Here is a 16,310-nt window from a genome sequence, read left to right on the forward strand (position 1 = left end):
ATTAATGTACGGTCAAACGGGGGCGTCACAACTTTCCTTTTCAATATTTGAATCCAGGCACATGCCTTGCTTGTCTGACTTATGGCTGTCTGCCAGTGATACAGAAGCAACACATGAACTGGAGCTTGATCAGGATCCTGAAGTATCCCTTTTCACACTAGTGTCTTTTGGTTGCAGCTTCTTGTTCCGCTCAAGTCCATTGCAGCCAACAGTTGGTGGTCTAGAAATGGTTTGGTTAGCTCGGGGAATTCGCGATAGACGGTTGTGATACGCTCATCTGCTGGCCTGAAGAAGATTTCCGAAGCTTGGTATCATTGAATAGTTTATACATTTATATATAGTTGTAGCAAGCTAGTAGGCCCCGTCTAGGTGAAAAGATATATTGTACTCGAGGGAGGGATCAACTCCTGCCAAATCTGAAAGATCTAAAGATATATCAATGTGGATGCTTGACAGAGCTTTTCGTTCTTCCCCCTTCTCGGTTGGGTATTGAAATTAGGTGGTGCCACTTATGTCTAACTTGAGTCCATACTGGGGCAGGATGATAGAGAGTTGTTCCGCATCTTGTGGATGGGGGAGTGTCCATACTACAATACGCAGATGACACAATTCTTTTCATGGAACATGATCTCGCAAAGGCTAGAAATATAAAGCTATTACTTTGCTTGTTTGAACAATTGTCGGGACTTAAAATCAATTTCAACAAAAGTGAGTTGTTTTGCTTTGGGAGAGCCAAAGAGGAACATGATACTTACAGACAATTGTTTGGATGTGAAATGGGGTCTACTGTTCAATTACTTAGGGATTCCAATCCACCACTACAGATTATCGAATAAGGAGTGGAAGTGTATTAAAGATCGATTTGAAAAAAGACTAAGTTGCTTGAAAGGAAAGCTTATGTCTTATGGAGGTCGGGTAGTGTTGATAAACTCAGTTCTTACTAGTTTGCCGATGTTCCCTTTATCATTCTTTGAAATACCGGTAGGGGTATGGAAAATAATAGATTTCTATTGATCTCGCGTTTTCTGGCAATCTGACGAGGTTAAGAAGAAATACAGATTGGCCAGGTGGGATATCATTTGCAAGCCCAAAGATCAAGGTGGGTTAGGGATCGTGAACTTAGAAGTTAAAAACAAGTGTCTCTTAAGCAAATTATGTGTAATAAGTACCTACATTCCAACTCTTTGGCCCAGGTTACCACTAGACCTAATGCTTCGCCGTTTTGGAAGGGGTTAATGAGGATAAAAGAAACTTTTTTCATAGGGTGAAATTCATTATTGGCAATGGTAACATGCCTAGATTGTGGGAAGATGCGTCGTTAGGGGAGACGCCCTTAGGCACTCAATATCCCACTTTGTATTATATTGTACAACGCAAGGAAGCCTGTGTAGCTACAATACTACAATCAGTCCCCTTAATATCCAATTCAGGAGGTCTCTGGTGGGGGAACCATGGAACTCTTGGCGACATTTGGTCCGCAGGTTGATGGATGTTCAGCTTTCGGACCAACTAGATATCATTCATTAGAAACTATCTAGGAAAGGTAGTTTCTTGGTGAAATTTATGTATTTGGACCTAATTGATTATGGGCCAATCCCGAGGTCTCTAAACATCTGGAGGATTAAAGTACCGCTTAGAATTAAAATCTTCATGTGGTTTGTGAACAATGGAGTAATATTAACAAAAGATATCCTGGTAAAGCGAAGATGGGTCGGTAGTTCCTGATGTTGTTTTTGTGATCATGATAAGACGATTCAACACCTCTTTCTAGATTATCCGTTAGCCAAACAACTTTGCTGTACTCTTCATATAGCCTTCAACGTGAATCCTCCTATAAGCATCAACACATTATCTGGGATGTGGCTACATGGCGTGGATTTAAAGATCGCGGGACATATTGAGATAGGGATATGTGCACTATTTTGGGCTATATAAAACTGCAGAAATGATAAGATCTTTAACGGGAATTTTTTTAACAATTTTTTGCAAGTTATCTTCAGAACCACTGCTTGGATCCATATGTGGTCGTTACTCACTCATGCGGACTCCAATGAGCTTTTGGTTACTAGGTGCAACCTGTGGGAGACAGTAGCATGGGTTAATTTCAACCGATTTGGATGGCGAGCTAATCATAGGCTATAAATATGACGCCACTTTATCGGTGTCTCCAACGACAGCTAGATAGCCTTGAGCGCAGAGCCTTTTTAACATGCTCCCTCTTACCTGATGAAGAGGTAAGAGGGAGCATGTTCAAATTGCTCTTGAACACAAGGATATATCTCATGCTTGTTCGAGCTATCCTGATAAAGGTACCTTTCAATTTCCTTTTATTCATTTATTTAGTTTCTCTTATCTTCCCTTCTCTAACATTTGGTTTGGTGTGTCCGTTTTCCTTTAAACTAGGAATCGGAAAATACAAAAAGGAAATACAAGCCCCGCCCAGCCCTCGCGTCGTCCGCGTCGGGCGACTCGGGGGACCCTACCGCCCCAGCCGCCGGCCACCCCTCGCTGACCTTCCTCCCCCCGCCGCCGCCGGAGGAGGTCGTCCCATGGCGGATGGCGGCGGCGGGGCGCTCCTGCCTGCTTCTTTTTCATTAACCTGGGCACTCTTCACCGATCCAATCGTCTCGGATCTAATCTAGGCTTAGGCTTCAGCCGGCGGCCGGATCAAGTCTGCGCGCACAATCATACCCCAGCGCCTGTATGCATGTACATGGGGCAGGATGCATTAGACCTGCATGCAAATCGTTGGTGGCTTGCTGCTCTAAACGTGCATCCAACTCTGACGTCCAGATCGGAAGGCCGGCGACCTGCCAAATCGAAAGACCACGACGCAGTAATGCGGTGGCCAGATCGTGAGGACAACGACAAAGGACGGCGGTGGCCGGATTGTGAGGCCGACAACACAAGATGGTGGCGGTCAGATCATCAAAGCACCGGCAGCTGCTCGTGGACGCGGGTCTGGTCCACGCGACGCCATGTTGCGACCGAACCGAGTTCATGGGTTCTGTGGAGTCCGTGGTGTCGCCGGCAATCTGCCGTCGCAGCACATGGACCGCCGGGTGATGAGCCACTCGCGGACGTACGTCTGGTCCACGTGACGCAGAGTTGCGACCGGAGTGAGTTCGTCGGTGCCAGAGGTGTCGGTGCAGTTTCCGGCAATCAGCTGCCGCAACTCATGGACCGTCGGGCACCAAGAGTGATCGTCCCCAACAACAGGCTCCGAAGGGACATTACATGGCAGGTTGGCTTTGCGGGGTTGGTGCGGCTAAGCTCCTTGACCCGATGTCCGCACCAGCAATCGGCCTAATTTTCTGTCGCTGTCCTCGATCATTCTTGTGGACCTATCACACTCCGATTTGTCGGTACCATGAGGTACGCCAAGGCATATTTATCGGCAATTACCGTGCTGCTAAGAATGATGGGGAACCTCAAGATGGTTTTGCCGGATCAAATGACCAGTGGATCTCGATGGCTCATGTGGAAATCGAGATTTCAAGTGACGACAAAGGCGAGTTTGGTTGTGGTGAAGATTGTGGACCAGATGATCGGCGTTTTGCAGGAGTACCGGCTAGCAGGCGCGACAACACATGTGGGCTTCTTATTGGTGGTGCTCTTTGGGCACAAAGTTTCGACTTCCGGGGTGAAAACCCTTGGTCCGACCTTCACTGGTTGTACCTAGCAATTGCGGATCTCTATTCGTCTCCTTGTTGAAGGCATTGCTTGGAGTTTAGTCAGACTTTCTTTAGGGTGAAAACCCATGATCTGTGATCAGGCGACGACTGTGTTGGTGCACAGTTTCCTTGTTGGAGGCGTCGTTCTTGGAGAACCTTTTTTGCAGTCCTTGTGTGGTCTCTGGTGGTGGTAGTTCCTCCTACTTCGCTGATCCATTCGGCGTTTTTCTTTTCTTTTTTCTTTTGGCTGTGTGCATCCCTGATGTCTCGACTAGCTCTTGACATTATGTTGTTGCAGAGGCCTGGTGTAATTGATATCCGCTTGATATTAATATATTCCCATTATCGAGAAAAATGTGAATAGAGTTTTCACGTGTCTTAGTAATGGCAGGAGGGGTTTTGCTTTTGATATGATGGTAGACATAACTCTTATCCAGTAAACTTGGAGTACTTAAATCATCATTTGTGCTGGTCATATGCTATTTCACATTTCCAGTGGTTATTGTATATCTGCACAAGAAATATGTGCATCTTGAATTCCACCACTTTGGTGAGCATAAAAGTCTAAAAGGTCAGCATTGTATGGTTCTGTATGTTTCTGTATGTTTGACTTTGCTTGGGCTGACTGTGTGAACTCCTTGCAGGGTTGCTCCTGCACATGCAAATGATCAGCATAATTGGTAAGTCCTCTCTTCAAGAGAATCTTCTGTGTGATATTTTTCTGTTCGGTAAGCTCTGCTCTGATGAAAATAAGCCTCGAAGACCTGAAAGGCTGAAGCTTGGAAAACATGAATCCCAAGTTACAGAACTCTAGAGATCGTTTCTTGGGCTCAAGACAGCTACTTTGTGCAGAACAAGCAAGCGTGGCCTTGACCACGACATGTCTGAGTTAGTAAGTACACTTGCAGTCAGTCAGTCTGCTGTCAAACCGTTTGTTTTCTTTTTTGCGTGGTAATGGCCACCAATGGTAGCGATGGTATGGTGGTGGCAGCATGGACAGTTCACTGTAATAATAGTGTGTGCTACTATTTCACATCTTTTTTCATAGTCCTGTCGAGTAGAGCACGATCGGGTGATATCAATTGGCTGAAACATTGTGTGTGGTATATTGTGCATGGTTAATTCAGACCGCTGATTGTGTGTATGTTTTGTCAAATTAAAATCTGGTCCTCAAAGCTCAACGGCTTCACAAGAGTTGCAGAAGCACTAATTAAAGTATGGTATTCCTCGACGTTGGTGAGCTGGCTGGTTTAGTCAAGTACTGAATATAGATACGGATACAATGTACTTATGTTTGTGGAAATAGTTATTGAACCTTGAATTCTGCAAGTTTGTTGTGCTAAAAGATTGATTTATTATGTTTGTCATTCTTGGGCTTTATTAGCGCAAACTCCTTGCAAGATTGATTCCGCAAGTTATCTCTCAATTCCTGCCACAGCCCTCTGAGCTAGGACATGACATCCTCCCATGGTCCTACAAATGGTCATCATAAGTGAAGATAAGCCAGTCGAAGATCGGAAGCTTGGAGAAAATAAACTCCTCAAGTTGCATAACCGGCGAGAGAAGCTCGTGCTGAAACCTGTCCACTTTGAGTATGGTGGCAGCACGTACAGTCCACTGTAATATATACTGTGTACTGCTATTTCAAATCTCCTTTTTAACTTACTGTGACCTGATTTTGGTATAATATGATATTCAATTAATCTTTGATTCGCGCTGCTTCGTCAGATCAAACGTGGTGACAATTTCAGCATCACGTGAAATTTGCAGGTGTTCACATTTATGAAAATGGTTAAATTTGCAGCTAGTGCACCAAGAAAAGTTATACCTAAGGTTGATCGGTGTGGCCTCCAAGTCCCAACAGCTGCTGGAGCAGTCGGCCGAAGGGTGCGCAGCAGTAGCAACCAGCCAGCCAGCGAAACACATGCTGTCATCCCTGCATAGAGTTCAACCTCCCAAGAAACGTTCTTTGTTTGCCTTTCAGGATGGACCCTTTTAAGGCACCTATTGATGAAGTTATCTCCCACCTGGTAGATCCATGGTGACCTAAAACCCAGCAGTAGCTCATGGAGGCCCAAGTCCACTTTCATCATCTACCAACAAATTCCCTCCGTTTCAAAAGTTTCTCAAAAAGTTAGAGATTACTAAATTTTGACAAATTTTATGACAAAATCTGTCCACAACTATGGTACTAAATAAATAAAATATGAAAATATTGTTCATGAAGAATCCAATGATAATGCTTTTTGTATTATAGGCATAGATAGTTTTCCCTATACACTTGGTCAAAGTTAGAAAACTTTACTTTAAAAAAAACTAATGCACCTTATATTCTTGACCGCATGGAGAGTACTAGATTCCTTGATATGGGAGGTTAGTTACTAGGGGCGTGCTACCTGAGTGGAGATTCCCGTAAGTCGGTTAGGATAAAAATGGACATATATTCACTGGGGCATAGTTCACTCGCAACGTCCAGAAGTATTAATGAGAGCTCTTTTATGGTACCCTGCGTCAAATATTGGCCGTCCAATCGTGAAATCTAATGGTGGCGATCGTTCAGTACTGCTCCAATTTGCCAAAAGAATGGCAAGCGATATAGCTTGCGCTCCTTCGCTCAGGTCCTCCAGTATCAAATCATGATGCCATTTTGGGAAGTAACAGCCCGCCCGTCTCGACCTACGGCCGGGGACTCGACCTCCGCGGCGATGCCGGCTGGGCCGGTAAGGTGCAGCACCTTCGAACCGACGTCTATGCCTTCCGGACTGGCGCACGCTGCTCGCCCGCGATGGCGGCTGGCTGCGGGCTGCCCCAACCTGCCCTCTCGGATGGCGCTGACTGCGGACGCGGGAGCGAACGAGTAGCAACTGTTGTGCTGCGGCGTGTGCACGGCAGCTGTTGACGCGGGTGTGGACTGTGGAGGCGAACGGGCACGCGTGGCTGGGTGTGTGCATGCGGGACAAGCTCCAGGGGCTCATCAATGGCGGACAGACGGCACCGGCTTCAGCAAAACGATGCTACGGTAGATGAAAACGACTGGAAAGAGGCGCGGAGGAGCGGCAGGTCAGCACAGGCTCGATGGACGCGACGTGATGGCCAGGGACGCAGTGAAGACGGCGAGGGAGCGCGTTGGTGCCGGTGGTGATCCTCGGGTGCGTCGAATAAGACGAGCTCAAGGCGGAGGTCGTGGTCGAGGACGACGGCTCGGGGGGTGCCTCCGTCCAGCTACCGGAGCAGGAGGTCGAAGGAGACCGTGGAGGAGTCATGGGACATGGCGGCGGGGCTTCCCGTCTTGGTTCTCCGTCACCATTATCTGCCGATCGACGACGTCGCTAAGATTCATTCAGAAATCTATCTCTATCGCTATCCTACCCTCACAAAATCAGTGGTCGGATTTTAATATACCGCTCCCTTCCCTGTTAGCAGTATAGGGTACCGTAAAAACTCTCATTAATGAAGGTGTTTCTAGTCTTGAAGCTTGACGTTGGTGGTACAATTTAACCCGTCCGTTACCACCAGTAGTGGGCCTGTAATAATTCTTTCTCCAATTAACTCGCAACATAGATGTATGCCAGATGGTAGCAAACTCTATATAACCACTTGCATCGGCACCTGGTTACGGTCGGGAAACACTGTACTCACACACACATATGCAAGAACAATCTCTCTAGAGAACATGACTAGGGCTTTTACCTCCACCACGAGGGGCCTGGACCTATATATATACCTCTTGTGTCACCCACCTGCGTAGCGCTAGATCCAGCCTTGTTTCTTCCCTTATCTTAGTGTCAAATTTCATACCACGACACCTATGGCTTCTGCACATAGTCACTATGTTTTTTAACCACATGGTGCTAGAGGGTCACTTGGGTCTCAGCCTATACATCGTACATAGTCACACTATGTTCCTGATAACTCCCATTCCTATTGATGAGACTATTAACTTTAATTATCTCCTCCTTACTGGTTCTCTTGCGTTTCTGAAATACTATCTTGCATGGAAGATGGGTATGTATGAGAAGTGACAGGGCGAAGCTAGCAAGCCACCTCCTATTGTATTTGGAGTTTCTCAACAGGTTCTGCATACTATAAAACACAAAGAGAAACATGTCGATGGCACTAATACAATGCGAGATCTCTGCTCTGCCAAAAGATGATAGGTCTTCGAAGATTACTCTCCCCATGCGCAGGTCCACAACACGATTGATATGCCATGTGGTAGAGCAACCACTTTTCAAGACCCTGGAAAAATAGAACAAAAATAAACTTCCGTCTGAAAGAACTGTAGACCATCATGATACACGACAACCAGGAACGGAAAAAAAAAATCCCTTTAGCAGTATCATTTATTCCTTCCAATACAACTCCAACCAATCACAGAGGTTCTGTCATAAAGGCACCGTCATTGTTTATTTTCGCAGATCCGGCTGGAGGAGCCGTGGAGGTTGTCAGGGAATAATTTTCTTGGCTTTATCTTTGAAGAAATGGTTAATCGCATTCAGTTATATCTTCTTTGCACTAGCTATTTTTAAGTTCTTAATTCCGAAAGAAGAGGATGAACAGCCCCAAGGCCGAAGACGTCAGCACTATGGCGAGCACCAGCAAGGCATGAGGGTGCCGATGAGGCCTTGGATGGGAGAGACTCGGAGACGACATGGGTCCGAGAGTTGACAGGTTCGGGTTGCGGGTTGCATGCTCGCTGAAGAAATCTAGTGCTCAGGGTATGTTTACACGGATGGTCAGCTCCCTCTCGTTTTTCTTCAGTTCCCGTTTAGCAACCAGACGACCAGTAGCTTTTGCATGAGTAACTGGAATGCACCGGGAATATCACTGAAACATTGCAACATTTTCAGAAAATAGACGATCCCCCTATGTATAAATTGAAGAAAATTTCTTGCCTTTTCTTACAGGATTCAAAGAGAAAATAAATAAATAGGAGCTCTTTTACGGTACCCTGGTACTCCCAAACGACACCTAGGAGTACCATGCAGATCTGGCCGTCCGCACGGAGGGGCAAGGAAGTCATTTCCCAAAGTGCAGTCCGCTTGGCAGTTTTGACTTTTGCACGCACAGGCAGTCGAAACCCCAGCACGGTCGATATGTGAAGGAAAAAAAAAAACAGAACACTCGATCTAAATCCCATTTCATTTCTGTGGTGGCGGCGTGACCCTCGCGATAAGGCCGCGCGGCGCCGAGGTGCCGCCGTCGGACACCCCCGCTCGGGGCCGACGTGCGCCGGTCCACACTCCATCCGGCCCGGAGATTGCGGCCGTCCGACACCACCGCACGCCACCGCCGTTCGCCGTCCAGATCGACGTTCTTCGACCCCGCCACCCGAGTCCTGCCTCGACGTTCTTCGACCCCGCTACCCGAGTCCTGCCCTCGCCATCCCTCCAGCGGTTCCTGCTGCCGCCACCTGCCGACGCGCCCGCACGCGGCATAATTTTAGGCTGCGCCGCCACCTGCCGAGACAATCGCCCGCTGGACAATTAGAGAACAGGTTCGTCGCCCGTTTTTCTCCAGCCATATCTTGCAATCTGTATGGATACATGACAAATAAATTGATCTTTATCAGAGTATACAGTTATACAGTGTCACTCGTACTAGTTGAAATCATGGATCACCTTCAATTTGCGTCAGATCAACTAGAATGTCATAAAGGGTAACACTGGTACAGCACAACAAATAACAAATGAAGTCAGAAAGGATTGAAAAATGATGATGTGGCTTTGAATGGTGCATTTTGAACACACAAAAAGTCAGGAGTTCAAATAAGTTTTAAAAAATGAAATCCCTTTGTAACAGACGAGTTTTCGGATGAAATCCTGATACTTTGAAAGAGATTGTCTGTTTTGTACACGAAGTGCATCCAGTTTTTGCCATAACCCTCTCAAATTTCTTGCACATGCTATGTGGATGAAATGATGATACCATGCCAACTTACGACCTTTTCAGAGTTCATTTGAAATGCTTTTCAATTTTAGGGTCTTATAGCTCAAAATAATTAGTAAATGCATGAAAAATAACAAATGAAGTCAGAAAGGATTGAAAAATGACGATGTGGCTTTGAATGGTGCATTTTGAACACACAAAAAGTCAGGAGTTCAAATAAGTTTTAAAAAATAAAATCCGTTTGTAACAGACGAGTTTCCGTATGAAATCCTGATACTTTGAAAGAGATTGTCCGTTTTGTACACGAAGTGCATCCAGTTTTTGCCGTAACCCTCTCAACTTTCTTGCACATGCTATGTGGATGAAAATACCATGCAAACTTTCAACCTTTTCAGAGTTCATTTGAAATGCTTTTCAATTTTAGGGTCTTATAGCTCAAAATAATTAGTAAATGCATGAAAAATAAGAAATGAAGGCAGAAAGGATTGAAAAATGATGATGTGGCTTTGAATGGTGCATTTTGAACACACAAAAAGTCAGGAGTTCAAATAAGTTTAAAAAAATGAAATCCCTTTGTAACAGACGAGTTTCCGGATGAAATCCTGATACGTTGAAAGAGATTCTCCGTTTTGTAGACGAAGTGCATCCAGTTTTTGCCGTAACCCTCTCAACTTTCTTGCACATGCTATGTGGATGAAAATACCATGCCAACTTTCAACCTTTTCAGAGTTCATTTGAAATGCTTTTCAATTTTAGGGTCTCATAGCTCAAAATAATTAGTAAATGCATGAAAAATAATAAATGAAGTCAGAAAGGATTGAAAAATGATGATGTGGCTTTGAATGGTGCATTTTGAACACACAAAAAGTCAGGAGTTCAAATAAGTTTTAAAAAATGAAATTCCTTTGTAACAGACGAGTTTCCGGATGAAATCCTGATACGTTGAAAGAGATTCTCCGTTTTGTACACGAAGTGCATCCAGTTTTTGCCGTAACCCTCTCAACTTTCTTGCACATGCTATGTGGATGAAAATACCATGCCAACATTCAACCTTTTCAGAATTCATTTGAAATGTTTTTCAATTTTAGGGTCTCATAGCTCAAAATAATTAGTAAATGCATAAAAAATAACAAATGAAGTCAGAAAGGATTGAAAAATGATGATGTGGCTTTGAATGGTGCATTTTGAACACACAAAAAGTCAGGAGTTCAAATAAGTTTTAAAAAATGAAATCCCTTTGTAACAGACGAGTTTCCGGATGAAATCCTGATACGTTGAAAGAGATTGTCCGTTTTGTACACGAAGTGCATCCAGTTTTTGCCGTAACCCTCTCAACTTTCTTGCACATGCTATGTGGATGAAAATACCATGCCAACTTTCAACCTTTTCAGAGTTCATTTGAAATGCTTTTCAATTTTAGGGTCTTATAGCTCAAAATAATTAGTAATGCATGAAAAATAACAAATGAAGTCAGAAAGGATTGAAAAATGATGATGTGGCTTTGAATGGTGCATTTTGAACACACAAAAAGACAGGAGTTCAAATAAGTTTTAAAAAATGAAATCCCTTTGTAACAGACGAGTTTCCGGATGAAATCCTGATACTTTGAAAAAGATTCTCCGTTTTATACACGAAGTGCATCCAGTTTTTGCCGTAACCCTCTCAACATTCTTGCACATGCTATGTGGATGAAATGATGATACCATGCCAACTTTCAACCTTTTCAGAGTTCATTTGAAATGCTTTTCAATTTTACGGTCTTATAGCTCAAAATAATTAGTAAATGCATGAAAAATAACAAATGAAGTCAGAAAAGATTGAAAAATGATGATGTGGCTTTGAATGGTGCATTTTGAACACACAAAAAGTCAGGAGTTCAAATAAGTTTAAAAAAATTAAATCCCTTTGTAACAGACGAGTTTCCGGATGAAATCCTGATACTTTGAAAGAGATTGTCCGTTTTGTACACGAAGTGCATCCAGTTTTTGCCGTAACCCTCTCAACTTTCTTGCACATGCTATGTGGATGAAAATACCATGCAAACTTTCAACCTTTTCAGAGTTCATTTGAAATGCTTTTCAATTTTAGGGTCTTATAGCTCAAAATAATTAGTAAATGCATGAAAAATAACAAATGAAGTCAGAAAGGATTGAAAAATGATGATGTGGCTTTGAATGGTGCATTTTGAACACACAAAAAGTCAGGAGTTCAAATAAGTTTAAAAAAATGAAATCCCTTTGTAACAGACGAGTTTCCGGATGAAATCCTGATACGTAGAAAGAGATTGTCCGTTTTGTACACGAAGTCCATCCAGTTTTTGCCGTAACCCTCTGAACTTTCTTGCACATGCTATGTGGATGAAAATACCATGCCAACTTTCAACCTTTTCAGAGTTCATTTGAAATGCTTTTCAATTTTACGGTCTTATAGCTCAAAATAATTAGTAAATGCATGAAAAATAACAAATGAAGTCAGAAAAGATTGAAAAATGATGATGTGGCTTTGAATGGTGCATTTTGAACACACAAAAAGTCAGGAGTTCAAATAAGTTTAAAAAAATGAAATCCCTTTGTAACAGACGAGTTTCCGGAAGAAATCCTGATACTTTGAAAAAGATTCTCCATTTTATACACGAAGTGCATCCAGTTTTTGCCATAACCCTCTCAACTTTCTTGCACATGCTATGTGGATGAAATGATGATACCATGCCAACTTTCAACCTTTTCAGAGTTCATTTGAATTGCTTTTCAATTTTAGGGTCTTATAGCTCAAAATAATTAGTAAATGCATGAAACATAACAAATGAAGTCAGAAAGGATTGAAAAATGATGATGTGGCTTTGAATGGTGCATTTTGAACACACAAAAAGTCAGGAGTTCAAATAAGTTTTAAAAAATGAAATCCCTTTGTAACAGACGAGTTTCCGGATGAAATCCTGATACGTTGAAAGAGATTGTCCGTTTTGTACACGAAGTGCATCCAGTTTTTGCCGTAACCCTCTCAACTTTCTTGCACATGCTATGTGGATGAAAATACCATGCCAACTTTCAACCTTTTCAGAGTTCATTTGAAATGATTTTCAATTTTAGGGTCTCATAGCTCAAAATAATTAGTAAATGCATGAAAAATAACAAATGAAGTCAGAAAGGATTGAAAAATGATGATGTGGCTTTGAATGGTGCATTTTGAACACACAAAAAGTCAGGAGTTCAAATAAGTTTTAAAAAATGAAATCCCTTTGTAACAGACGAGTTTTCGGATGAAATCCTGATACGTTGAAAGAGATTGTCCGTTTTGTACACGAAGTGCATCCAGTTTTTGCCGTAACCCTCTCAACTTTCTTGCACATGCTATGTGGATGAAAATACCATGCCAACTTTCAACCTTTTCAGAGTTCATTTGAAATGCTTTTCAATTTTAGGGTCTCATAGCTCAAAATAATTAGTAAATGCATGAAAAATAACAAATGAAGTCAGAAAGGATTGAAAAATGATGATGTGGCTTTGAATGGTGCATTTTGAACTCACAAAAAGTCCGGAGTTCAAATAAGTTTAAAAAAATGTTATCCCTTTGTAACAGACGAGTTTCCGGATGAAATCCTGATACGTTGAAAGAGATTGTCCGTTTTGTACACGAAGTGCATCCAGTTTTTGCCGTAACCCTCTCAACTTTCTTGCACATGCTATGTGGATGAAAATACCATGCCAACTTTCAACCTTTTCAGAGTTCATTTGAAATGCTTTTCAATTTTAGGGTCTCATAGCTCAAAATAATTAGTAAATGCATGAAAAATAACAAATGAAGTCAGAAAGGATTGGAAAATGATGATGTGGCTTTGAATGGTGCATTTTGAACACACAAAAAGTCAGGAGTTCAAATAAGTTTTAAAAAATGAAATCCCTTTGTAACAGACGAGTTTCCGGATGAAATCCTGATACGTTGAAAGAGATTGTCCGTTTTGTACACGAAGTGCATCCAGTTTTTGCCGTAACCCTCTCAACTTTCTTGCACATGCTATGTGGATGAAAATACCATGCCAACTTTCAACCTTTTCAGAGTTCATTTGAAATGTTTTTCAATTTTAGGGTCTCATAGCTCAAAATAATTAGTAAATGCATGAAAAATAACAAATGAAGTCAGAAAGGATTGAAAAATGATGATGTGGCTTTGAATGGTGCATTTTGAACACACAAAAAGTCAGGAGTTCAAATAAGTTTTAAAAAATGAAATCCCTTTGTAACAGACGAGTTTCCGGATGAAATCCTGATACGTAGAAAGAGATTGTCCGTTTTGTACACGAAGTCCATCCAGTTTTTGCCGTAACCCTCTGAACTTTCTTGCACATGCTATGTGGATGAAAATACCATGCCAACTTTCAACCTTTTCAGAGTTCATTTGAAATGCTCCTCAATTTTAGGGTCTTATAGCTCAAAATAATTAGTAAATGCATGAAAAATAACAAATGAAGTCAGAAAGGATTGAAAAATGATGATGTGGCTTTGAATGGTGCATTTTGAACACACAAAAAGACAGGAGTTCAAATAAGTTTTAAAAAATGAAATCCCTTTGTAACAGACGAGTTTCCGGATGAAATCCTGATACTTCGAAAAAGATTCTCCGTTTTATACACGAAGTGCATCCAGTTTTTGCCGTAACCCTCTCAACATTCTTGCACATGCTATGTGGATGAAATGATGATACCATGCCAACTTTCAACCTTTTCAGAGTTCATTTGAAATGCTTTTCAATTTTACGGTCTTATAGCTCAAAATAATTAGTAATTGCATGAAAAATAACAAATGAAGTCAGAAAAGATTGAAAAATGATGATGTGGCTTTGAATGGTGCATTTTGAACACACAAAAAGTCAGGAGTTCAAATAAGTTTAAAAAAATGAAATCCCTTTGTAACAGACGAGTTTCCGGATGAAATCCTGATACTTTGAAAAAGATTCTCCATTTTATACACGAAGTGCATCCAGTTTTTGCCATAACCCTCTCAACTTTCTTGCACATGCTATGTGGATGAAATGATGATACCATGCCAACTTTCAACCTTTTCAGAGTTCATTTGAATTGCTTTTCAATTTTAGGGTCTTATAGCTCAAAATAATTAGTAAATGCATGAAACATAACAAATGAAGTCAGAAAGGATTGAAAAATGATGATGTGGCTTTGAATGGTGCATTTTGAACACACAAAAAGTCAGGAGTTCAAATAAGTTTTAAAAAATGAAATCCCTTTGTAACAGACGAGTTTCCGGATGAAATCCTGATACGTTGAAAGAGATTGTCCGTTTTGTACACGAAGTGCATCCAGTTTTTGCCGTAACCCTCTCAACTTTCTTGCACATGCTATGTGGATGAAAATACCATGCCAACTTTCAACCTTTTCAGAGTTCATTTGAAATGCTTTTCAATTTTAGGGTCTCATAGCTCAAAATAATTAGTAAATGCATGAAAAATAACAAATGAAGTCAGAAAGGATTGAAAAATGATGATGTGGCTTTGAATGGTGCATTTTGAACACACAAAAAGTCAGGAGTTCAAATAAGTTTTAAAAAATGAAATCCCTTTGTAACAGACGAGTTTTCGGATGAAATCCTGATACGTTGAAAGAGATTGTCCGTTTTGTACACGAAGTGCATCCAGTTTTTGCCGTAACCCTCTCAACTTTCTTGCACATGCTATGTGGATGAAAATACCATGCCAACTTTCAACCTTTTCAGAGTTCATTTGAAATGCTTTTCAATTTTAGGGTCTCATAGCTCAAAATAATTAGTAAATGCATGAAAAATAACAAATGAAGTCAGAAAGGATTGAAAAATGATGATGTGGCTTTGAATGGTGCATTTTGAACTCACAAAAAGTCCGGAGTTCAAATAAGTTTAAAAAAATGTTATCCCTTTGTAACAGACGAGTTTCCGGATGAAATCCTGATACGTTGAAAGAGATTGTCCGTTTTGTACACGAAGTGCATCCAGTTTTTGCCGTAACCCTCTCAACTTTCTTGCACATGCTATGTGGATGAAAATACCATGCCAACTTTCAACCTTTTCAGAGTTCATTTGAAATGCTTTTCAATTTTAGGGTCTCATAGCTCAAAATAATTAGTAAATGCATGAAAAATAACAAATGAAGTCAGAAAAGATTGAAAAATGATGATGTGGCTTTGAATGGTGCATTTTGAACACACAAAAAGTCAGGAGTTCAAATAAGTTTAAAAAAATGAAATCCCTTTGTAACAGACGAGTTTCCGGATGAAATCCTGATACTTTGAAAAAGATTCTCCATTTTATACACGAAGTGCATCCAGTTTTTGCCATAACCCTCTCAACTTTCTTGCACATGCTATGTGGATGAAATGATGATACCATGCCAACTTTCAACCTTTTCAGAGTTCATTTGAATTGCTTTTCAATTTTAGGGTCTTATAGCTCAAAATAATTAGTAAATGCATGAAACATAACAAATGAAGTCAGAAAGGATTGAAAAATGATGATGTGGCTTTGAATGGTGCATTTTGAACACACAAAAAGTCAGGAGTTCAAATAAGTTTTAAAAAATGAAATCCCTTTGTAACAGACGAGTTTCCGGATGAAATCCTGATACGTAGAAAGAGATTGTCCGTTTTGTACACGAAGTCCATCCAGTTTTTGCCGTAACCCTCTGAACTTTCTTGCACATGCTATGTGGATGAAAATACCATGCCAACTTTCAACCTTTTCAGAGTTCATTTGAAATGCTTTT

The 16,310-nt window shown here is 41.5% G+C and overlaps 1 pseudogene; it reads left to right on the forward strand.

Annotated features, from left to right (window-relative positions):
• LOC120969163 (putative disease resistance protein RGA3) overlaps positions 1–16,310 on the forward strand; it is a 187,451-nt pseudogene that overhangs the window by 5,949 nt on the left and 165,192 nt on the right.

The sequence above is a fragment of the Aegilops tauschii genome, chromosome 1 (assembly GCF_002575655.3).
Source record: "Aegilops tauschii subsp. strangulata cultivar AL8/78 chromosome 1, Aet v6.0, whole genome shotgun sequence".
Lineage (NCBI taxonomy): Eukaryota > Viridiplantae > Streptophyta > Magnoliopsida > Poales > Poaceae > Aegilops > Aegilops tauschii.